Consider the following 25,726-nt stretch of genomic DNA (forward strand, 5'->3'; position numbering starts at 1 on the left):
TGAAAAATCAGAAAATAAAGTTTTTAAATGCTAATTATAATATCATCAAAAAACATCAAATACTCATGGATACTTTCAATGGAAGATACGAAGACCCCTGATTTAAGGACAATAAAACATTCATAGAGAAATTAAAGAAGATCCAAAGAAGTGGAAAGAGGAACCATGTTCATACATTTGAGCTCTCGTTATTGAGATATCAAATCTCCCCAAACGGATCTGCAGAATGAATTCAATCCAAATGAGAAATCCAGCAGGCTTTTCTTTTGCGATAAATTTAAACACTGACTCTAAAACTTATACGGAAACTGAAAGGACCTTGAAAAATGTCGGAGGACTTACACTACCAAATATCAACACTTACCATAAAGGTCCGTGGACACCTACCTCACCATACACAAAAATTAACTGAGGACACATCAAACTAAATGTGGAAACTAAACTATAAAGCTTTCAGAAGAAAACGTAGGAGAATATTTTCATGATATCAGGATGGACAAAGCTTTCTCAGAGAGGATACAAAAGCATTAATCAGAAAAGAAACGAATGATAAATTGGACTTCATCTAAATTGAAAACTTCTGCTTATCAAGAGACATCATTAGGAAGGCAAGAAGACAAGCCACAGACTGGGAAAAACATTCACAATATGTACATCTCACAAAGGAATCAAACATGGAATATATGAGAATTCTCACCCCAAGAATAAAAAGACAAAAACCTCATTAAAAATGGGCGAAAGACTTGAGCAGACATTTGACAAATGAAGCTGTCCAAATTGCCAATAAGCACATGGAAGGAAGCTCAGTATCATCAGCCGTCCAGGGAACGTGACTGAAACCACAGTGAGTACCATTACACACCCACCCAAAGGGCTGAAAATAAAAAATAAAGCAACTAACTACACCACGTACTGGCACAGATGCAGAGTGTACATTGCTGGGAGGAGTTAAAATGTAAAACCACTTTGTAAAACTGGGTGCTGGCATCCAGGAGTGGTTTCTCTTGTCCTGGTCGGGCCTCAGCCTTAGGCAGACCCTGTGTCCCTTGGTCGTGGAGAGGGGGCTTTCTCAGTGGTTCTGCCTCTCCCCAGCAGTAAAAGATCTCTAGGGACAAGGAACCACATGGGTCTCCTGTCCCTTTCACAGGAGTAGAGGGATTTTAAATTTTCCTCTTCTGCAGCCTCAATAGCTCTTCCCCGGGGCCCTGAGGGAGGCGGGTTTGCTGCCCTTGCCCCTATGGTTTAGGGAGTTTCTTCCTAAGGGAGGAGTGTCTGAGCAGCACTTCATGCCTGTACCCTTGAGGCAGGCTTTCTCTGGTCTTCCTACCTGTTCCCCATCTTTCTCAGGAGCCCCTGATGGAGGTCCATGGAGAAGAGTCTGTGTACAATCCCACGTGAGTCAGTGGCTCTGAGGACTTTATAGCCTCATACCAACCCACATTTGGCCGTTAGCACTTGACCAGGAATTTTAGAGTAGTTCTACTCACACCCACGGTGAACCCATCTTCCAACTGCAGGAGACAGGGAGTCAGCATCCACATCCCATCTCTGCTCCACAATGCCTGTCTTCCTGAGACCTCAAGCTGATTGCTCACCCGCAACCTCAGCTCTTTGAATGGTTCGGGAAAGTCATGATTTTGAGGATAGTCCAGCATTTTCTTGCGGTTAGGGTGGGAGTGTCACTCCCTAGAGCTTTCTACAACCACCAGAAGCCACAAGACACCCCAGGGATTCTGAAAGAGGCAGTTTTAGGGTGACACTTGAGGGACTCCTTCCAAGGTGGTCACTGCTTGGACCTTGAGTGGTCCAGGCTACAGAAGGGGCTCAGACAAGTTGTTGGAAGAGACGGCCTCAGTGAGTGGCCTGCGAGGATACTGTGCATGTTGAAGAAAGGATTGTGGGCCTACGGAAACGACAATAAGGTCCACAAAACATGCCACTGAGTCACCACGGCACCTCCTTCCCTCTCCTACTCCAGGTACATCATCAGTCTATGCCACCTCCACCTCCACCTCTGCATTTAGCTCCACATGGCAGAGAGGGACACTACACCCTCGCTACCCCACATCTTGTTACTGGAAGTTGTTGAGGGCCCAGAGACCCCAGCAGTTCCCAGGCCCAACCTGCTGGATTCTGTTTATCCAGAGGCCAACCTAGACTGGCCAGAGGCACCTTTCTGCTTATGGCGCCCTTTCTCTTCATCCTTCTCTCTCTAAGGAGGATGGCTTAACCTCCAGCCCAAGACACAGACTCGGACTTGGTGTCCAAAAGAACATTTATTCCCAAAATTGACCATTGATACAGAAATTCCCCCTCCCTGGCCACTACCCCCTCCTATGAGACAATTCCCCAGCCTCCACAATAAGACGCCTCTTTGGGTCATAAACATCTCTTCTAGAACAGCCCTGTGCTAGCTCCCCCAGGCCCCTGAAGCCGGCTGGGCCGCTCATTCACAGCTCAACATGTTCTGTCTGGCATCGCTTCTCCACTGCCTGCTTGGCCAGGAGCTCGGTCCAGAAAGCCACTTCCTTGTCTTTCAGCTTCTGGGCTGCCTGGGTGGGGATGCCAATCTGCAGGTACCCTTCCTTCTGGTCATAGGCCAGCCAGTGGGGCAGTCCCTTGCCATTGGGGTTCCTGGGAACAGAATCAAGCAGAAATTCCCCAAAACTACTGTGTGATCTCAACAACCCTCTGAGATTTACACAGAACCCATGGTGTCATCTCCGCCAAGAGGCTCGTAAGCACAGGGAGCTCACCATCTCCTGAGAAGCCTGTCCATTTTTAGGGCGCTTTCATGTCAGAGGACACAGAGCCAGGAATTTGACAATCAAACATTAGAAACTACCACTTCCCAAAAGATATGCCTCACAGCTTCCCAACCCTGCTCCATCTTGGCCACCAGCCTCACCCATTCTGAGCAAAGTTGGCCCAGAATTTCATCACCATCTTGCTGAGTTTGATCTCCTCTTCTGAGGCACCCTCTGTGGTGAAGAAGACAAAAACATTTTGCTACTCAAAGTGTGGTTCATGAGCCTGCAGCATCACTTGAAAGCTTGTTAGTAATTGAGAATCAGAGCCCTTACTCCAAACCTGCTGAGTCAAAAGATGCATTCTAAGAAGTTCTGGGTAATTTACGAGCACATTAAGATTGAGAGTTACTAACCTAGGACTCAGCAAAGGAATGCAGTCAATTCATGAATGGGCTCCCCTCAGGGTCGCAATGCCAAATCCCAGGGTTTCCACTACAGCAACCCCACCTCCTAGGATTGCTCTTCTTTGGCTCTTGTCTCAATCTCCTTCACCCACCAACATATGTGCAAAATCTGACAAATAACGGAGCTGCAACGGCCCTAAGGATTCACCCAACCAGGAAATGCCCAGAGGCACTGGTATGTTACAAACAGGTCTGAGGGGGGTACAAGTTGCCTATAACTATTGAGAGTTAAGGTACTGAAGACATTTGGGAAAGATTTTCTTTAAAATATTACCTTCCTAAATATATTAAATTTAATAAGGTATGAGTTTTAGATAGATATATAGATGGTGGGATAGATAGACAGTTAGATACACATTTTCCCTAATTCAAGGTCAACACCCATTCTAACCTTACTCCCACTCATTCTGATATGCTTTGCTGAGTGGGAAGTGGGTGGTGGCCCTTGAGGAGGACCCTGCCAGTGACCCACCACTCGTCATATTGATGCCGAGGGATGGATTCTTATAATGATCATGAATGAGAGCACATGTCACATTAGAGCAAGAGAAAGACTGGGAACCTTCATAGTTCAACTCTGTTATGGTGAATTTCAGAGATTAAGACCTGGAGAGGAGGAATTTGTCGAAGGGCACCAAACTGAGACTTGAACCCAGATCTCCTAATCCCAAGTTCGTAGTCACCAAAGGTTCATCACCTTTTAAAAATGGGGCCCCGAAGACTGAGAAGAGCTCATCCGTGTGGTCCCCTGTCACTGCCTTGGGTCTCATGTCTGATAAGAAGCTTGGGCTATACTGAAACTCATACACGCAGGTGAGGGCTCCAGCGTCTAAGGAGACATGGATTCACGCACAGTTCATTTTACCTGAGACACACCAGGATGGTCTCCAGAGGCCCTGACCACTCAGGGAATTGGTGGCACACCTGGGTCCTGAGTACACAACAACAATAACATTAACAACAGCTGCCCATTGTGAGTGTCAGCTGTGTGCTGGACACTGTGTGGCCCTGCAGGAAAACCCTGGTTATCAGCATAATAGAGAAACAGTGTTTCAGAAAACTTCCTTGATTTGCCCAAGGGTACATAGCTGATGGAGGTGGAACTGGGTTTTGAGCCAGGTGCTTGTTGAAGGAATGAGCGAATGAAGACTGGCTGAATGAATGAATGAGTGAATCTTGAAACCCTGGGTAAATCCATTCAAAATAACTATCATTATGGGGGCACTGGGTGAAGACACATAAACCCCTTCACCTACTGATGCATTCACACTCAAGAACATCTACATACATGCAGTTGACACCACTGTATTTCATTGATAACAGGCTAGTTTTCATTCCTTTGGAGAATACCTGCAGCTCAACAAACCGCAAACTCAGCCTTTCCTTTTTCTCTGTCACCTCACATCTCTTGCCTCCTGCTCGGCCTGGTGGTGGCTGAAGAGAGATGAGGGGGTGTAGGAAGGACAAGTTGCCTCTCTGCTGCCCTCTCTCCTCCTCTCCCCTGTCTCCCCCGTCACCTCACCCTCTCCAAGCCCCAGAGATGTCAGTTTTCCTGCTGACGGCTTCACCAGAGCTGCCCATCCCTGCTCCCTCAGGGCTAACTCTTGAGCCACCGGGCCCAGGGAAGTTGGCAGTTTGCAACAATGATAATGCCCACAAGTCAGGCTGGTGGAGAAATTTTACAACTTTTTGGGTACAATATCACATCTGGAAAATGAAGACAGAAGGGAAATGAACAAAAGGATCACTTATAGCCCCACTACTCAGAGACGTCTGCTAATATTTTCACTCATATCCCTTTTATATATACAAAATTGGGGTACATTTTTTGTTATTTTCTAATGACAATAATCAGATCTTTAATTGTTAAAGATTCAACCACAAAATGATTTAACAATATACACCACCCCGACATGAGGATGTAGAATAGTTTATGTAATTGCCTCCCTCACCTCCTATAATTGCACCCTTAATTTAGCAAGAGGTGTCGTTTGGAAGAATCACAAGAAATCCAATTGTTAAATAATTGCTTCAAGGCCAAGCAGAACTCATTGAAAGGAGGGGTTTAACCTTGCCTCTGCCACTCAAAAATTTTAGATCATGTTCAGAACCCAACCACAGAAGAAAGACTGTCTGTGAACGAGAGAACTTATTTTTGGCAGGATGCTGCACCAAAAAAAAAATCTTTTTTTTTTTTTTAACATTCTGCCTTAAACCACTGTGATTTATAAAATTCCCACAATCACAACATGTCTTCAGAGGAAAGTAGGGCACAAATTTGGATAATAACAATTAGGAACAACAAGAAAAGCAGAGCCAAAGAGAGAGCTACTAATCAAAACTACGCAATTTAAAAGTGTCATGCTCTTTTTTATTATTATTTTTTATTTTTTTGGTGAGGAAGGACCTAATAAAATAATGGTAACATTATTTTATTATTTTAACTGACTATCCCAAGTGAGAGAACTAAGAAATTCACACTTTTATACACTGGAAGCCAATTTTGCCAACTGCATCAAGAACTTTAAATGCCCCTACAGTCCAGCCTAGTAATTTCACTTCTAAAAACCAATCCTAAGAAAATTATTAGAGACTTCATAAGATTTATGAACACGAGATCGAGCATAATGCTTTTTGGAGCACCAAAATATGAGCAGCAATCCTAAATAGCCAATAGGACAGGAACACTAAAGTAAATTTTAATCCATGAAATAATGGATGTTTTCAACGAGTTTTTAATGACATTGGGAAAATACCTACAATACAAGATTCTATGAACAAAAATATAGTATAAATTAATTTTTAAATTATATCTAAGACATGGAAATACTATTAGAAGAAAATATATCAAAGATTTATAGAAGATACTTCTAGGTAGAGGAGTGATGAGTAGTGCCTAGTTTCTCCTCCATGTCTTCCCGTATTTTCACAACTTTCTACAACTGTAAGAAATTGATTTTATATTCCGAAAAGTTCTGTTTTTTATCAAAGAGGGAGTGAGACAAAGACAAAAATGAGAGAACAATGTTGATAAAATCTGTGTAGACCTGGCAAAAGACCCTGAACTCTAGTCATGAAATATCAGATAAAAAACACAAGTCTGCTATAGCTGGACCAGCAGACAGTGCAGACAGGGATCCCACAAAGTAGACACATGGCAGGAGGCAAGACCAAGTTCATGAAAGAACAGATTTGACCCCAGGTGGCCCTTGCTGAAGAGTTTCCTCAGGACCCTTGGGAGGAGGAAATGGTAACCAGCACCTGTACGTTACTGTCCCGAGTGCCTGGGGACATAATAGGTAGCTGTAGCTACTTTTTATCATGCTTATTATGTCCTTAATTCACAGCCCTCCCAGCACAGTTAGAGGGAGAGGTATGGACAAGTGAACCATTTCCTGGCTTGCAGACTAGATGAAGGAGGGCTCCTAGAAAAGGAGGGGTCCTGTGAGGACCTCAGAATGGACCCAGAAGGGACACCTCCTCTCTAGGCGAGTTCATCCACCATGACCTCACATTCCACCCACAATGGCTTGGGCCAATGTAGAAGGTCCTGTGGTAGACCCAGCACACACTGGGATGGACAAAAACTAGCCGCAGACATTGAGAATTCCAGGCCACCTGCCCTCTCATGTCTCATTGCTCAGTTCTTTGGGCTTTCTTGGTCCCGGACAACTCTCAGGATCCTGTGCTTGGCTTCACTGTACCCACAGCTCCACTGGTTAATAAACTAGTTTCCAGCTAGCTCTGACCTTAGAAATCTTCCAAGACACGTCCTCCAAGATTTCCCATATAGACATAACTTTAGGTGATGAGTCCCTTTAGCACATGTTGACTGTACCTCACCATACCCCCTACTTCTGGGTATGCCAGCCTGACTTCTGCGTCTGGCACCTATAGATCTTTGGCCACCAGAGACCACTCTTGCCATATGTGCAGCAGGTCAAATCATGAGGGAATTAACCTGGGAACCAATTAACCTTGGGAACTGCCTTCAACCAATGACTTATGGGAGTTGGAGGATAAATGCCCCAGCGGCCATGCTGCTGACACGAGATAACCCTGAGAATGTCTTCTGCTAGTTTCTCAGAGCTCCCCAACTCCAGTGTCCATGTGGATACTTGCTTGACAGGGTAGCATGAATTGGCTTCCTTCTCCTTCCCATGTCACTTCCATACTCCTCTACTGGTATTTTCTGGGATCACCTCCCAAATAAACTACTTGTCTTCAGATCCTTTTCTCAGAGTCAGCTTCTGGTGGAACCAAAATAGGACATTGTCCCAACCCAGGCCGTATGGAAGTGATCTCAGAGGACTACCTCTTGGCGGTTTCCACTTATCTGTCTATGCTGCAAGGTGGGCAGGATAAGCAGTGAAGCTGGTGGGATCAGTGTCCCTTTGCTATCCAACCTCTAGGACTTACCTCTGTGGTAACAGGCTATGGTCACAGATGGGACACCAAACATCCCATCTCCAAGCAAGACCAGGAAGAGGTCACTCTTTTTGACAGGGTCATCAGTTCCTCCTAAATACGTCTTGGTGGCCACTGGAGTCAGTTCCTCAGGGATATTCTGAAATTGATCAAGAGTGAAAGTGACTGCCACTCACTGGTGAGTGACACAGCTTCTCTTCTTAGGTTAGTGGTTGATTCCTGTGCAACCACCCTTTACCCAAAGTGGCAGGAAAAGGCAGAAAAATGGGGGTAGATCCCTCTGGCCCCAGTCTTCACTCTGTCATTTAATGGGTCTGTGATTTGAGGCAAGCCCCTCCTCTCTTTGGTCTCAGCCAGTTCCTGGGATTCCCTAGACTCTTACAACAATGGAGTAGGACTTCTACAAGAGAGACGTGGCTGTCGTCTGGTCCAGCTTGCCTTCAGAGAGTGGGTAGCCCATCATCTGTTAAAACAATGGTTAAGCAATTCTGAATTATTAGGAATTAGCAGGAAGAAACAAACGGACCAACCAACCAAATCAATGGAGTCTGAAGATCACCTTGTCATGTCTTGATGGGCATGGGTTTTGGATAAGCTGGGAAAAATCAGTGAGTCAGAAGGACTTATCATATCCAGAAACTCAAGGAGTGCAAAGAGGATAGAGTAAATGTTAAGAGAAACTGTCCCAGCTCTTTGCAGTACATATGTGCATATATATGTCAGGCTAGAGTCCCCATAATGGTCACCATGAGAGAGAGGGAAGGCTTAAGCCAGACTTGTGTGGAAGTGAAGGGCTCTGGGCAGAGGACACAGAGCTCACAAATAGCCTCCCTGTCTCAATGACTGAGGACAACCCAAATCCTGCCTTTATGGCTTTAGTCCTTCAATGTAACCTCTAAATTGTTCTGAAGTGAGAACCGCAGAACTCTGCACATAACTACTCCATCCAAACCTCTGCACTAAGGGACTTGACCAAACTCTATCAAGCCTTCTAGGAGCTCAAGGCCCTGTCTTTAGGATGACCCAGTGCCCTTTCAAACCCCTGCCTGAGAAAGCTCCCTGCTGCTAGGAGAATTTACTATTTCTTCTACCCACAGCTGCACATAGGTAGGTAGGTGTCTGAAACCCCTCCTAGAGCAGTTACTTTAAAGAATTTGCAAGTAGAAATCCTTTCTCTGATGTTTAAGATATAAATAAACTACCCCAACTGTTTCCTCAAGGACCTGAGAGCCATCTCTTTGGAACGCAGACTTCAGGAGATGACTTTTGCTCTCTCTCATTCTCTGTGGGAGGGTAAACAGCTAACCTCTTTGGGCACCTTGCTCCAACTTATGCCACTGCCTCCTGTCATAAACACAAGAGAGTTTGTTTCTCCTCTGGGTAGGCACCAATTAACTAATCCAGATAGACCACTCACATGGACAAACCCACACTTCCATCCCATAGACTTTCCCTGAGCACACTCAGCCTTTAAATAGGCTCCAGGAGTTTCCATACTGGGGAACCAGAATGCTTCCACATGTCACTGTGCTGGGCCCCAAGCTCCACAAGGACAGAAGCTCCTTTATTCGGGACCTTGTCCTATGTCTCTCTTCATCTGGCTGTTGGATATCCATATAGCATCTCAGGATGCGTGAGAGACCCACGCTGATATACATCAGAAGGTGGACGGACTTCCCTCTGGGAGGAGGTAGAGATAGGTGAAAATTCTCCTACCCCGACCCCCAAACAGCCTAGTACCTGCAAGTGGCTTTCTTCCAGCGGACGCCCCCAGAACATCACCACACACCAAGGGCAGGAGGGAGCACACACCAGAGGAGCAATGGTGGAAACAGGTGACCAGAGCCCTACCTAAGCCCCCGCAATTACATCTAAGCCCAGAGGGAAGCTCCAGAGGTACACACCTGAGGTGGCGGGGAAAACCCCTACCCACAATTAGCGGAGAGGCCCCACCTAGCATCCACAATGCCGGGAGGCTCCCGGAGAGAATCCCAAATGGCACGGCAGCCCGCCAGCTGCCGCTGCCGGCTCCACTGACCGGGCTTTCACCCAGGAGGGGCTCGGGACTACCAGAGATCTCCTGGGAGAGGACTGGGGCTGGGTGGAGCTCCAGCAGCTGGCTCCGCAGCCCGGGAGGGAAACTCCAGAGTTCTGTCCGGGCAGCAGGCAAAGTCTCTACCTGCCACTAGCGGAGAGGCCCCGCCCAGCATCCACAATGCTGGGAGGGTCCCGAAGAGGAGAATCCCAGGCAGGGCAGCAGCCGGCCAGCTGCCACTGAACTCAAGGTCTCCAGCTATCCCCCAGACAGGGCAAGGGGCTCCCTGAGATCCTAGGCGAGAGGACTGGGGTGGGGTGGAGTTCCAGTGACCTGGCTCTGTGGCCCAGGGGGAAACTCTACAGTCTCACAGCAGCCTCAGCTATAGCTTCTGCACAGCACTAGTAGAGAGCACCCACCCAGCAACCACAAGGCTGGAAGACCCTGGGACAAAAGTAGCATAGCTAGATGAGCTAACCACAGACTGCAGAAGATGCCCATAGCTCTGCTGTGACCCATAGTGGACAAGTGAGATTTTGTGGGCGCCAACAGTGACAGAGCTGCAAATATAAGTGATCCTACCCCTGGCCGCTGGGAAAGCCTGTAACACCGCTGCAGACCCTAAGGAGGGAGCATGTCTAGGTGGTCTGCAACAGTAGGCACCAGCAGCCTGAAGCCCCCTTGTGATGGCCCACACAGCTGAAGAGGGAACCCACAGGATCACTGTGACTGCAAGGAGGGGCCCAGGCCCAGTTAGCAACAGCTGATAGGGTTCCTGGTTGGTGCAGTATAAACAGCTTTCCCCCCACCACACCAGTAGAAACAAGTGGAAGCAGTAACTAAACTCTATCTCTATGTGGAGGCGCAAATCTACACCATCAAGCAATGTGAAAAAATATATTAAATCTCCAGAACAGAAGGAAAATGACAAACACACGGAAAACAATCCCAAAGACAATGAAATATATAACCTAAATAATGATGACTTCAAAACAGCCATCATTAAAAAACTGAATGAGTTAAAAGAGAATTCAGATAGACTACTCAACGAGTTCAGGAGCTATGTCACAAAAGAGTTCAATACTATAAAGAAGAACCAAACAGAAATACTGGAAATGAAGAACACAATAGAGGAGATTAAGAAAAATCTAGATGCGCTGAACAGTAGGGCCAATAATATGGAGGAAAGAATCAGCAATTTGGAAGATAGGAATATAGAAATGCTGCAGGCAGAGGAGAAGAGAGAACTAAGACTAAAAAGAAATGAAGAAACTCTCCGAGAATTATCTGACGCAATTAGGAGATGCAACCTAAGGATTATAGGTATACCAGAGGGAGAAGAGAGGGAGAAGGGGGCAGAAAGCCTATTCAAAGAAATAATGGCTGAGAATTTCCCAAACTTGGGGAGAGAGATGGAACTTCATGTGACAGAAGCCAATAGATCTCCAAACTTTATCAATGCAAGTAGACCAACCCCAAGGCATATAGTAGTGAAGCTAGCAAAAGTCAATGACAAGGAGAGAATACTAAGGGCAGCCAGGCAGAAGACACTAACCTACAAAGGAACCCCCATCAGCCTATCAGCAGATTTCTCAGCAGAAACTTTACAGGCTAGAAGAGAGTGGAATGATATATTCAAAAATCTGAAGGACAAAACCTGCAGCCGAGAATTCTCTACCAAGCGAAAATATCCTTCAAATACGATGGAGAAATAAAAACTTTCCCAGATAAACAAAAATTAAGGGAGTTCATTGCCACAAAACCTCCTCTTCAAGAAATGCTCAGGAAAACCATCATTCCTGAAAAATCAAAAAAAGGAAAGGGGCTACAAAACCAAGAGCAAAAGAGATAAGTAGAAGGACAACAACAGAGAGTAGCAGCTCTCCATCAGAACAGACTAAACCATGGGACGAGAAACAAAGGAAATTGAAGAGAACCGGAAAACAAGACATAAAATGGCAGCGGTAGGCCCCCACATTTCAATAATCACTCTAAATGTAAATGGGTTGAACTCTCCAATCAAAAGACACAGAGTGGCAGGATGGATCAAAGAACAAGACCCAACAATATGCTGCCTCCAGGAAACACACCTCAGCCCCAAAGACAAACACAGACTCAGAGTGAAGGGATGGAAGACAATACTCCAAGCTAATAATGAACAAAAGAAAGCAGGTGTCACTATACTAATATCAGACAAAGTCGGCTTCAAAGCAAAACAGATAAAGAAAGACAAAGAGGGACAGTATATAATGATAAAAGGGACTCTCCACCAAGAAGACATAACACTTATAAATATATACGCACCCAACACAGGAGCACCGACATTTGTAAAGCAACTCTTAACAGAACTAAAAGAAGACATCAACAACAATACAATAATAGTAGGGGACCTCAACACCCTATTAACACCAACGGATAGAACATCCAGACAGAAAATCAACAGGGAAATTATAGAATTAAATGAAAAATTAGACCAGATGGACTTAATAGATATATATAGAACACTTCATCCAAAAACAGCAGGCTACACATTCTTCTCAAGTGCGCATGGAACATTCTCAAGAATAGACCATATTTTGGGAAACAAAGCAAGCATCAATAAATACAAGAGAGTTGAAATAATATCAAGCATGTTTTCTGATCATAATGCTATGAAACTAGAAATCAACTACAAGAATAAAGCAGAGAAAGGTGCAAAAATGTGGAGACTAAACAACACACTACTGAACAAACAATGGATTATTGAAGAAATTAAAGAAGAAATCAAATATTATCTGGAGACAAATGAAAATGAGAACACGTCATAGCAAATCATTTGGGATGCAGCAAAAGCAGTCCTAAGAGGGAAATTCATTGCAATACAGGCTCACCTCACTAACCAAGAAAAAGCTCACATAAGCAATCTCAAACAACACCTAACAGAATTAGAAAAAGAAGAACAAACAAAGCCCAGAGTCAGTAGAAGGAGAGAAATAATAAAAATAAGAGCAGAAATAAATGATATTGAAACAAAAAAGACAGTAGAAAGGATCAATGAAACAAAGAGTTGGTTCTTCGAAAAAATTAACAAAATCGACACACCCTTAGCCAGACTCACCAAGAAAAGAAGAGAGAAATCTCAAATAAATAAAATTAGGAATGAGAGAGGAGAAATCACAACAGATACCAAAGAAATACAAGGGATCATAAGAGAATACTATGAAAAACTATATGCCAACAGATTGAACAACCTAGAAGAAATGGACAAATTCCTGGACTCTTACAACCTCCCCAAACTGAATCAGGAAGAAATGGAGAATCTGAATAGGCCAATCACAAGTAAAGAAATAGAAACAGTAATCAAAAACCTCCCCAAAAATAAGAGTCCAGGACCAGGCGGCTTCTCTGGAGAATTCTACCAGACATTCAAAGAAGATTTAATATCTATCCTTCTCAAACTATTCCAGAAAATTGAGGAAGATGGAGTACTCCATAACATATTCTATGAAGCCAACATCACTCTGATCGCCAAACCTGACAAGGACAACACAAAGAAGGAGAACCACAGGCCAATATCACTGAGGAACATAGATGCAAAAATCCTCAACAAAATTCTGGCAAACCGAATACAGCAATACAGCAAAAAGATTATACACCATGATCAAGTGGGATTTATACCAGGGACACAGGGACAGTGCAACATCCGCAAGTCAATCAACGTGATACACTACATTAACAAAATGAGAAACAAAAACCACATGATCATCTCAATAGATGCAGAGAAAGCATTCGACAAGATCCAACACCCATTTATGATAAAAACCCTCAATAAAATGGGTATAGAAGGAAAATACCTCAACATAATAAAGGCCATATATGACAAACCCACAGCCAACATCATACTCAACGGACAAAAACTGAAAGCCATCCCTCTGAGGACAGGAACAAGACAAGGGTGCCCACTTTCACCACTCCTATTCAACATAGTACTGAAGGTGTTGGCCAGAGCAATTCAGCAGGAAAAAGAAATAAAAGGAATCCAAATAGGCAATGAAGAAGTAAAACTCTCGCTGTTTGCAGACAACATGATCTTATATATAGAAAAACCCAAAGAATCCATAGGAAAACTATTAGAAACAATCAACAGCTACAGCAAAGTTGCAGGGTATAAAATCAACATACATAAATCAGTAACATTTCTATACTCTAACAATGAACCAACAGAAAAAGAACTCAAGAACTCAATCCCATTCACAATCGCAATGAAAAGAATAAAATACCTTGGGATAAATTTAACCAAGGAAGTGAAAGATTTATACAATGAAAACTACAAGACTTTCTTGAAAGAAATTGACGACGACATAAAGAGATGGAAAGACATTCCATGCACATGGATTGGAAGAATAAACATAGTTAAATTGTCCACACTGCCTAAAGCAATCTACAGATTCAACGCTATCCCAATCAGAATCCCAAGAACATTCTTCACAGAAATTGAACAAAGAATCCTCAAATTCATATGGGGCAGCAAAAGACTGCGAATTGCTAAAGCAATCCTGAGTAAGAAAAACAAAGCCAGAGGCATCACAATCCCCGACTTCAAAACATACTACAAAGCTACAGTGATCAAAACAGCATGGTACTGGTACAAAAACAGGTGCACAGATCAATGGAACAGAATTGAAAGCCCAGAGATAAAACCACACACCTATGGACAGCTAATCTTTGACAAAAGAGCTGAGGGCCTACAATGGAGAAAAGAAAGTCTCTTCAACAAATGGTGCTGGGAAAACTGGACAGCCACATGTAAAAGAATGAAAATTGACCATTCTTTTTCACCATTCACAAAAATAAACTCAAAATGGATCAAAGACCTAAAGATTAGGCCTGAAAAAATAAGTCTTCTAGAAGAGAATATAGGCAGTACACTCTTTGATATCAGTTTCAAAAGAATCTTTTCGGACACTATAACTCCTCAGATGAGGGAAACAATAGAAAGAATAAACAAATGGGACTTCATCAGACTAAAGAGTTTCTTCAAGGCAAGGGAAAACAGGATTGAAACAAAAAAACAGCCCACTAACTGGGAAAAAATATTTACAAGCTACTTATCCGACAAAGGATTAATCTCCATAATATACAAAGAACTCACACAGCTTAACAACAAAAAAACAAACAACCCGATCAAACAATGGGCAGAGGACATGAACAGACATTTCTCCAAAGAAGATATAAGTATGGCCAATAGACACATGAAAAGATGTTCATCATCACTAATCATCAGGGAAATGCAAATCAAAACTACACTAAGATATCACCTTACACCCGTTAGATTGGCAAAAATATCCAAAACCAAAAGTGACAAATGTTGGAGAGGTTGTGGAGAAAAAGGAACCCTCATACACTGTTGGTGGGAATGCAAACTAGTGCAGCCACTATGGAAAACAGTATGGAGATTTCTCAAAAAGTTAAAAATAGAAATACCCTATGACCCAGCCATCCCACTACTGGGTATCTATCCTAAGAACCTGAAATCAGCAATCCCAAGAGTCCCATGCACCCCGATGTTCATCGCAGCATTATTTACAATAGCCAATATGTAGAACCAACCTACATGCCCAGAAACTGACGACTGGATAAAGAAGATACGGTATATATGCACAATGGAATACTACTCAGCCATAAAAAAGGACCAAATTGTTCCATTCACATCAACATGGATGGACATTGAGGGTATTATGTTAAGTGAAATAAGCCAGACAGAGAAAGATGAACTCTATATGACTCCACTTATAGGTGGAAGTTAACATATAGACAAGGAGAACCGATCGGTGGTTACCAGGGCAAATGGGGGGTGGGGGGGGAGGGCACAAAGGGTGAAGTGGTGTGCCCACAACATTACTAACAATAATGTACAACTGAAATCTCACAAGGTTGTAATCTGTCATAATCTTAATAAAAAAAAATAGGCTCCAGCCTTTAGCTTCAGGGACTCCAGCTCGGTTCACGCTGGACTCTTTTCCTGGTGGTATAAATGAATAAAACCTGTCCTCACCTCTTCAGCTACTGGTGGCTTTGTTTATCTTTAACAGAAGGGAAAGATCTTCCTAGCTTTTAGCAGTCAATTTTAACAAAAGAGGCAGCAAGCTCCCCCTGAAACTTCCCATTTAAATGATTGGGAGTGCGTGTGGGATTTATGGAGAAACCATGAAAGCACCAAGCCCAAGGGGAGAGGCTGCAGGGCCCCAGCCTCACACTCCTTCAGCCCCGAGCTCCTTCCCTTTCCAGGTCTCGGTTTTCTCATCTTTCTTGTGATTGTCTCTACAGGCCCTCCCAGCATTGACATTTCTGCATTCTTAGATTGGAGCGCAATCAGAGAGGCTTTGGGGAGAGAGGTCCCCAAGGCTGCACACTCAGGTGGCAGTTGGGCCATTGCTGAGAAGGTTTCCACGGAGATATCAACTTGTGTGAAAAGGACTGCGGTCCTGGACCCCGAGGAGGGTCTGGAGAAGATGGAGCTCCCATGACCTGAGATGGGAGAGGTGATGTGAAGGGCAGGGGAGGTGAGTCTGAGAGACCAGCACATTCTCACCATTGGAATAATCCAGCCAAACTCTTGCTTGTTGATTCCGATGATGTAGGGAACAGTGTTGAACGTCTTTTCAGCCAGAATCTCCTCAGGCATCTTTGGCAGCAGCACTCCATCAACCACAGTGGGCAGGAAGGGATGGCTCTGGGGAAGAGGGAGCATAGCGTCTGTGCTTCCTCTCTCAAGGAAACACCTGCCTCCGCATCTCCACCTGGCTGAGCACAAGGCCAGCACCACAGAGCTGCATGCCCATGACAGTGAACACAGAACTGAGAGTCGCGTCAAAGGAGGCTAAGTCTGTGTGACCCCAGAGGGCAGCACTTCGACCAGGGGCTAGAGGTGGTAAGGTGATGGAGGCAAGTCTCTCACAAATGGGAACATACATGCATATATATCCATATTTACATATACTAATAAGCATATATTTAAGTATTCAGATGTATACACACATACATATTTATATATATTTCAATTTGAAGTATATGTATATCTATGTGTGTATCTCTCATATAGCCAGCCCTCATTATAATATGCTCTTTATCATCATCATCTCATGAATCCACAACTGTAGCCATTTTTCCACAGCTTCATCACACCCTACGGATGTTACTCTAGCCTTTCCAGAGAAGCCTGACAGCAAATTTCCTCCTCCTTTTTCTGGGTGGGCTGCAGGGTTGATCCATTAACACTGAACGCACAGCTGACAGCGCTGTGACCCACGCCTGAACGAAGCTCATCAAACACACGCACTTTCTCCCATGTTGGGGCACATATCACCCCCTTCTTGTGCTGAGAAAAACTAGACAGCATGTCACCACTATGCTTGGGGGAGATTTTCAACAGAGAAACCACCAATAGTAAGCAGAAAAATCTGAAAAACATGGCACTAAATAGACCATGAAAAAGACACTTGTGAACACTATGAAAGATGAAACAAGAAGACACAGTGTTGCCTTGTTGGATATCAGATGGGAATATACGTGTCATCACATGACTCACACTTTCGGCCCCTCTGTGCATGTCCGTGAATGACCACAAAAGTGCCCGGAGTCTTGATTTCATGTAACAAATACATTTCAGTGGTAGTGAATTCACAAAAACAGAATTCACGATTAATGACAACTGACAGTATCTCTCTGTCTATATTTAAACATGAGCTATTCTTGATGAGTGGTTTGCTTCAAGGAGGCCGTGAGCTCCTCATCACCCAAGGTGCCTAAATTAAGACTTGACTCCCTATCAGAGAGGAATAGCAGGAGAAAAAGAATCAGGGATGGGCTCACGTTGTGTGGATAAATGTCTTAATTTTAGGTTTTACTGTTGATGGGAAATATTTGCATGACCACAGATCCTGCAAAGCCTGACTCACACGTCAGCACCTGGAAAGCTGGTTGTGGGTACAGTTATATTTCATAGTTGGTCACAGCAGTTACTAAGAGCGTGGGTTGTGGAGCCAGACTATCTGGATTTGAAACCCGGCTCTGCCAATTACTAGCTGGTCCCTTGGGAAAGCGATTTCACCTGTTTGTGCCTCACTTTCCTCATCTATAAGACAATTTCTTTTGGGGCTTAGATGGCTGAAGCCAAGCAGAATGCTCAGCACAGTCCCTGGTACCTGGAAAGGGCTGGGTAAACATTAGATATTATTCATGAGCAGCGTTGTTCCATATCCCTCGCATAGACCCCAGCCCCTTGTGCCATATTTCCAGCTCCACATACTTGTGTCATATTCCCCCCTGGATGGCAGGTGAAACTGGACAACCCCCAGGCTTTGAGACCCTGTGATTCCCAGGACCTGTGTCTGCTCCACAAGGGCCAATGACGATGAGCCAGTTCTGGCTGCAGAGGAGAAGTTGTGCCAAGTGATCTGACTCAGCAGGTCAAGGGCCCACATCCTAATGCAATATGGCTGAAAATAGGGCCAAGGATCTGGGTGCCACACTGCTCTCTTCTAAAGGCTGTGCAGTTCAGAAAGGGCTGTTGTGGGAAGCCACCTAAAGGAGCAACTCCTTCTGGGAGGAAGACACACGGCAGCCCACATGGGGGAGGTGCCTGCCATCTGCAGTGGGCCTGAGGAATGAACAGTATTCCAAACAATGGGAATGGCGTGAGCACAGTGACAGAGGTGTCACTGTGTAGCACTAATCCCAGGAACCTCAGACCCCAGGAGCCCTGGGCTTGGAGGAAGGCTATGGGGCATGGACAGAGAGAGAGCAGATGGTGCAGCACACTTTCTGCACCATGTTCGGCACAGAGCAGGGGCTCAGATATGCTTTGCAGGATAACTCCATGGAGGTGAGGGGACTTGTCTCGTAGGAGGGTCAGACTTTTAAGAAGGGGCGACATGCCCTGACCTGTGTCTTCAAGGGTAAGTCTGGCTGCACCGTGGGGCATGGGACTAGGAGGGAGCATAGAGGTGGAAGATAGTGAAATTCCAGGAGACAGGCAACGAAGGCCCAATTGAAGCAGCATCTAGTGGGGGCTGATGGACACCAGCAACAGTGGGAAGGGCAGTGATCACCACTGTCCAGAGTGGCTGCGGGTGGCTGCCCTGTGTGGGGCTCCTGCATCCCCTGGCTCAGGTCAGAAACCCAGGGTCCTGCTTCATTCCTTTTCTTTCTCTTATGCTCTACATCCTGTCCATTAGCAAATCCTGTCAGCTGTTTCTTCAAAAGTTCCAGACCAGGCCCCCCCAGCTGCTGTCCTCGCATCTGCTTTGCCCCTTCCCCACCTTCCTTTTAACACAGCCATCAGTGAGCCCTTTGTAACATCCAAGGTCACTCACTCCTCTGTTCAGGACCCTCCCAAGACTTCCCATCACACTTGGAATCAAAATCCAAGTCCTTGAAAGGACCGCCCCCCACCTCCCATTCCCTTTTCAGCCTCAGACCTATTCCTCTCTCCCTCCACTCCAGCTACACTGGCCTCCTGCCTCAGGGCCTTTGCAGCTGCTCTTCCTTCTGCCTGGAACACTCCTGACAGCTGGCAAGTCCTCCAACACTTGGCTCAAATGTCACCTTCTCATGGAGCATTCCAAACTCTGCCATGTAAATTCAGATCACTGGCAAACTCCAGCCCCATTTCCCAATTACTTTTCCACCCTAATGCTGACCATCATCACACACAGTATTGTTTTATTTGTCTATTTATTGACTCTTCCCTCACTAGAGGGGGGCAGGGATTCCCTGTTTTGCCTGTTTCGCTGCTATATACTCACCTCCTGAATCAGGTCCTGGCACATGGTAAGTGCTAACTAAATCTTTGCTGAATGACTGAATGAATCTCATTTAATCCTCACTACACCTCTTAAGGTGTTACTATCCCAAGGGACAGAGTAGAGAGGACAGAATAGTAAGATGGTAATGTCATTGGAACCTGGAAACCTTGGAAGGTAGGGGAAGAGGATGAAGAAGATGGGACGGATGCTGTTGGAGTTTCCTGCATGGCTGGGAGGAGGGTGGAGTCCTCAGGACTGAGATTCTTGGCTCCCTTCCTGACGGCCCTGCAGACAGTGCAGCTGGCACAGCTAACCAGCCCCGCAGCCTCCCATGAGAAGATCTGGGCTCCTCAGTGAAGGTTCCTAAAGAAATCTCTTCTCCAGTTATCTCCATCTCCCCATAGTGGAAGTCCCTAGTCCAGCCTTCTCTTTTGGGGGCATTTTTGGGATCAGGAAGTGGAAACAAGAAGGGGGATAGGTTGAAGAGTTGATGACTGGGAGCACTGGGCTGGCAGTCAGGGGAACGGGTTCCAGTCCTACTTCTGGCCCTCATGGCTGTGTTATCCAGGCAGTCACTGTCCCTCTCTGGGCCTTGGCAGTGTGAACACAGGGAGTTACTATGAGTCCACAGGGAGAATTCTTTCATTCATATTTAACTGGAGCTTAAAGGTCTCAAGACTTAAAACCTGTAATCAAGAAACCAAAGGTCCTTACCTCTCTGGGGTCTCCATGGAAATCAACGGTGAAAAATTTCTGTGAAGACGAAGTCAGAGGATGTCCGTCAGAAGGCTTCCTGGGAAAAAGCTGGACCCTGGCTGCCCTGGGCATGAGCACAGGGTGTAGGTGTAGGACAGGGGAGGTGGCTCTGGAGAGGATGTCTGTGGTGGTGCCTGCCCCCCCCCATCCATTTCCCCTTCTTGTTTCCCCAGGCAACAGCACCCTCTTTGTCTTTTGGGGGACCTCCTTCTTCCCCACTCTCAGTCCATGAATTCAAGCATCTATATGTCACCTGGGGTGCCCCATCTCCCTGACCACAGACAGTAGTTCAGGAAGGGACACATGCCTATGTCAGTTCAATAGAATTTACCCCATAAACTTTGCTGGCACTATTTGGAAAGAGGGTCTCTAGGCAGATAGAATGTAAGTCTAGAGTGCTGCTGTTCTCTGTATCTTCCCCAGGGGACAGATACAATCTTAAAAATATATTTGGATGCTGCTGGATCCAGCCATGTCTGAAGCCATCTACCTCTGAGCTGGAGTTTAGTGGTCAGTTAGTCACCTGAAGATTCTATTACAACACAATCCTTTTTCTGCTCCAGGCAATTTGAGATGAGATTTCTCATCTTGCATTTCAAAGTCCTGACTCCTACATGCTCACAGAAATTAACCCCACCCTACACTTCTCTTTGTTGTGTTTTCGCCTAGACTGCACTGATTGTAACATTACACTGTAGTTAACAGGTCTGATCAGTATGCAGCAAATGACCAGTAAGGTCTGTCTCCTATGGGTTGTAGCCGTAGCAGCTGTATGTATGAGTTTATGTCTGTAAGAGGGTAGGGTGGATAATCATGGAAACACTCCCGCATGATCTCAGAAAATCTCAGAAGGATAACATGGACCCGTAGGTTCTATGGGTTTTCCAAAAGTCACCAAATCTCCCCTTAGAGGATACTTTTGAGCCCCGTGGAGAACTCTTGAAATAAATTTTCCTCTTTCCAGGCATCAGAAAAGAGTTGTGTTTTGGTTCTTTGAACACTTTGGTCACCTTATTTGAGCGTGAGAAACAAAGATTCAAGCCCCAAGGCCTCACGGGCGTCAACCATGGAAATGGAGCAGAGCGCAGTGCTAGAGGACTGTTCCTGGGGGTCCAGGAGAATCCTCAGGAGCCCTGGGTCCAGACAGAGAATGTAGGGCTCAGGCTACTCCTGGGCTCACATTAACACCCTTCCCCTACAAAGTGAACGGTTGTCTTTGGCCCTAGATGCTTTATTCTCTAGGTGTCTGCCCCTGTGATGGCCCATTGCCATAGCTATCCATCAATCCTCATTCTCTGTGAAGTATCCCTGCTGACTATAATAAGTTTATCTCTTCTCTCTACTCCCACCAAATTTAACCCAGGAAACATATGGAGTGGTTCTCCTTGGGTAGTTCTTTTTGAGCAGGGACTCTATCTGATTCATGTCTATGTCACCTGCCATTTTACCACCTGCCCCCACACACCTAGCTTGGATGGATGTATGGATGTATGGATGGAGTTGGTCAATACATGGAGTATGGGTGAACTGGATGAATAAGTGGATGGTTGGATGAAAACTAGCTTATAGGTGATAGATGGATCATTGATTTTAGAAGGATGAATGATGGAGTGAAGATATATGGTGGCTGCATAATGCATGGATGATTGATAATGGCTGAATGAATGTAATGGATAGATTGATATTAGATTGATGAAAGGATATCGATGAATTGGATAGATTGGTGGGTGGATAGCTGGATAATAAGATGATGAAAGGATGGAGGAATGGATGGATGGTTGGTTGAATGGATGAACGGGTGAATGTATACTTATCCTAGAATCACAATAGAGGCAGAGTCCCAGAAAATCTAGAAAATTGGGTCACAACTGGGTTATAATTGAAGCAGCTCCTAAATTAGCCAAGATAAATTTGGACAACCTTCCCAAAAATCTTTGTTCTTAAAATCCTCATCCCTAAAATTCAAGATGGTAGTTACCTCTGGGAATATGTAACATTTAATTTCTTAAAAATATATCTGAAAACAAGACGGCAAAATAGTAAGTTTTAATAGAGCTGAGGAATAATTACACAATTGTTCATTGTTATTTTTAGGCTTTGCTAATTTTTGACATATTTCTTAACAAAAAAGAGATTTCCCATTCAGATACCAAGGCTGACACTGCTCCTGAGGCAAGACATAGTCCCAGGCAGCTTTTCCAGGGCAAGGAGACAGCTGAAGTTGGAGCCAAGTTGACAGGGTACGGGGCTTGTGTGGCCACGAGAATAGATGCACCTACCATCTTCAGTGACGTCTCCAAGAGCTCGTCCTCTGTCTTCTGGCGTAGGCAGTGAACAATGACATCCGAGCTCGAACTTTTACACCCAGCATACAGAGCAATTTGCTGCAGAGATCACAGGCAACAGCAGAATTCAGAGCCATGTCCCTTCCCTTGGTCAATGAAGGGGTGTTCCATGCCAACCTCAATTTCTAAAGGCAGCAGGGGTGGCAGAAAATGCTCTAGACCAGTAGGTGTGTGTCCTGGTCCCAGTCATGCCACTTACACAGCCTCTATCTCTGTTACCTTGTCTCTTAGAACGGGCACAATGATCTCAGAGCTGAACATCGAAGGAGAGGCTGCAAGAGTGGGGCTAAGAGCAGGGAGTCCAGAATCACTCTGTCCTGTTTCAGATCTCAGCTCATTCACTTACTAGTCATTTGGCCTTAGGCAAGTCCCTTACAAAGTGACCAGAGGAGAAGATGCAGATGGAGAGAAGGCAGGTTCCATGATGGTGGGGCCGTGGATTGTGTGCATGACTCCCCAGAGCCAAGAACAGTGTCTGGCACAGATTCAGTGCTCAGAATGTAATTGTTGAATAAATAGAAAGATACAGAGGGAAGTAGAGATTGAGAGAGAGCAAGAGGGAAAGAGCAAGAATAAGAGTCTTAGATTCCCTTCATTTTGCCAATTTCTGGTTCCTAATTGATAGTGAAATCGAGCCCCATCTCTGGCACTTCTCACCTAAATCTCCCCTTCTCAACTTAAGCCTGGTCAAGTGGGCTTCTTTTATAAATATCCAGAGAATTCCGAAAAATATTCTCAAAAATTCTAAAAATTCCTGGTGTCTTCCTTTTTTCTCCTCCTACTCACCAGTCCCTTTCAGTCTGGCTGCTGCCCCCACTGCTCCATGAAACCAGCTCTCACAGCCCTACATAAACGCCCCACATCACCGACTCCAGTGGGCTCTCCTCAGCAGAGCCTCCTGTGGCTCACTCTTCCTTGGCTTCCTAACAGACTCCAGATAAAGACAAAGTCCTCACCAGGGTCCTGTGCAGCCCCCGCAATGTCCCCATCCTCAGCTCACTCCACGTTCCCTCTGCTCCTTCTGCTCTGGCCACATCAGCCTTTCTCTCTCTTGCCAACTCTCTACTTCTTCCTGCTCTAGGACATTTGCATGCCGTTTCCTCTTTCTAGAATATTCTTTTCTCACCAAGTTAATTACCGTTCATCCTTCTTATCTTAACTCATTGATCATTTTTTCAGGAAGCCTTTCATGATACCCTCCCGCAACTCACTGGACTAACTGCTCCTTTGGATCCTGTTGTGACGTCAGCTCTCTCTGCTTTATTGCCTTGTCAGAGTTGACATTTTATAAGTTTAGAATTTGTGTGATTATGTAGTCATTAATCTGTCGCCTCCATTAGAATGGAAGCCTCATGAGGTTGCTAGATGTCTGGCTATAGCAAAATTATTTGTTGAGTGAATGAATGAATTCTCTAGAAAGCACTCCCAGGCACAGGCCCTCAGAGAGGACCCACTCAGGCTCATATGCTGCAAGTGGGTTCACCAGAACTCAGACCCTGAGAGACACAACACACAGCAACAGTCCACTGCCCACTGTCCAGCCCGGCACCCCACCTTGGCACACTTTGCGAAGTGTGGTCCGTGGACAGTGCCCTGAGCTGGCAGTCCAGTATCGTGAGCTTGAGTCCCAGCTCTGCCCCCATCACTCTCTGACCTTGGCCAGCTGCTTCCACTCTCTGTCCGAGTCTGCTCAGCTGGATAACTGGGAGGTTGGCTGAGGTGTCTCTTCAACCTTCCTACCCAGCCATTCTCACTTCTGTGATGCTTTGAGGGTCTCATCTGGATCCCATGGCAAGAAAGACCCCTGAAGACTCCAGGAGAGCAGACCTCAGGGTACAGGGGTGTCCCAGTGTGAGACCCACCTGAGCTGCGGCCTTTGAGTCCTCCTTGGCCAGGGCGGTAGTAAGGGCCACGCCACTCTCAGAGATGGCCCGGTGGAAGAGGTTCTTGGCCAGTGGAGATAACACCTGGGAGGAAAGTGGAGATGAAGAGAGTTTATGCTTATGGAAAGGGGTCTTCAGGAGACACCCCCATCCACAGCTCTGCCCTGGCCCTTCCCCTGGAGACTGTGTGGCTCAGTGGACATGACATATCCTTGCCTGGCCTGGCCTGTTCCCCAGGTTGACACTGGGACCCGGCTTCTCCAAGAAAACTCCCTCAGCTGGAGGGAGCCAGGAGCACAGAGTGTGGGACAGAACGGGAAGTAGTGGCACATGGTGATTATAACAATCAAACATATCTGAAAGACTCTTGGAAAGTCCTAGCATCACTTTAAAGACACAGTTCTGATTCCGTATTTCCATTACTCAGAATATATCCTAAGAAAAATAATCATGGAGACACACAATTATTTCTAAGAATGCTTATGCTGTTTATAAGAGTAAAAATTGGAGATAATCTAAGGACCCAATATTATGAGATTGGGTAAATAAGCTATCTTTCATTCTTACCACGGAATACGACACGACTTTTAAAATAAAATTATAGAAGAATACTTAATGATTAGGGAAATATTTATGTTGTATTATAATGTTGAGGAAGGTTTTTTTGTTTAAAAATATCCTAGGTAGATAAACAGAGAGAGAGAGACAGATAGAGAGATGATAGAAGATAGATTAATAGATAGATAAATATATAGATGATGATAGATCAAAGATAGACAAATATAGATGATGATTGATAGAAAGATAGATAGGGTGAGTCATGTCAAAAGTCATGTCATACATGTCAAAATGTCATGGGTATTCCTTGATAATTAAATTATGGATGGCTCTTTTCCTTTTTAGGGTTATCTATACTTTTCCTTTTTCTCCATTTTGTAAAACATTTCCCTCTGCATATTCAACAATAAAACCAATACGTGTTTTAATAGTACAGTAATAGTGCTGACCCTCTGCTCAACAGTGAGGCAGCTGGAGGGTTCCTTACAGCTTCCAGGACCTCTAACCTGGTTTTCTATCTTTGCTTCCCTCAGTGTCTCCCTCAGCCCCCTTCCCCACAGCAGGCTCCCAGGTCATGTCTGCGTGCCACATCCCCTCTCACATCCCTCCCCATCCCACCTTCTGGCCCCTCTTCCCTTTCACTCACCTTCCCCAGCCCAGTTCCATCCCGCATCCCAGAGACTGCTGCCCTCCCTCTTGGGCATGGACAAGGCATCAGACCA

General features: G+C 45.2%; 1 pseudogene; it reads right to left on the bottom strand.

The window, feature by feature from the left end:
- Window positions 1-2,314: 2,314 nt before the first annotated feature.
- LOC100051210 (liver carboxylesterase-like) overlaps window positions 2,315-25,726 on the bottom strand; it is a 35,325-nt pseudogene continuing 11,913 nt past the window's right edge.

The sequence above is a fragment of the Equus caballus genome, chromosome 3, assembly GCF_041296265.1.
Source record: "Equus caballus isolate H_3958 breed thoroughbred chromosome 3, TB-T2T, whole genome shotgun sequence".
NCBI classification, from domain to species: Eukaryota; Metazoa; Chordata; class Mammalia; order Perissodactyla; family Equidae; genus Equus; species Equus caballus.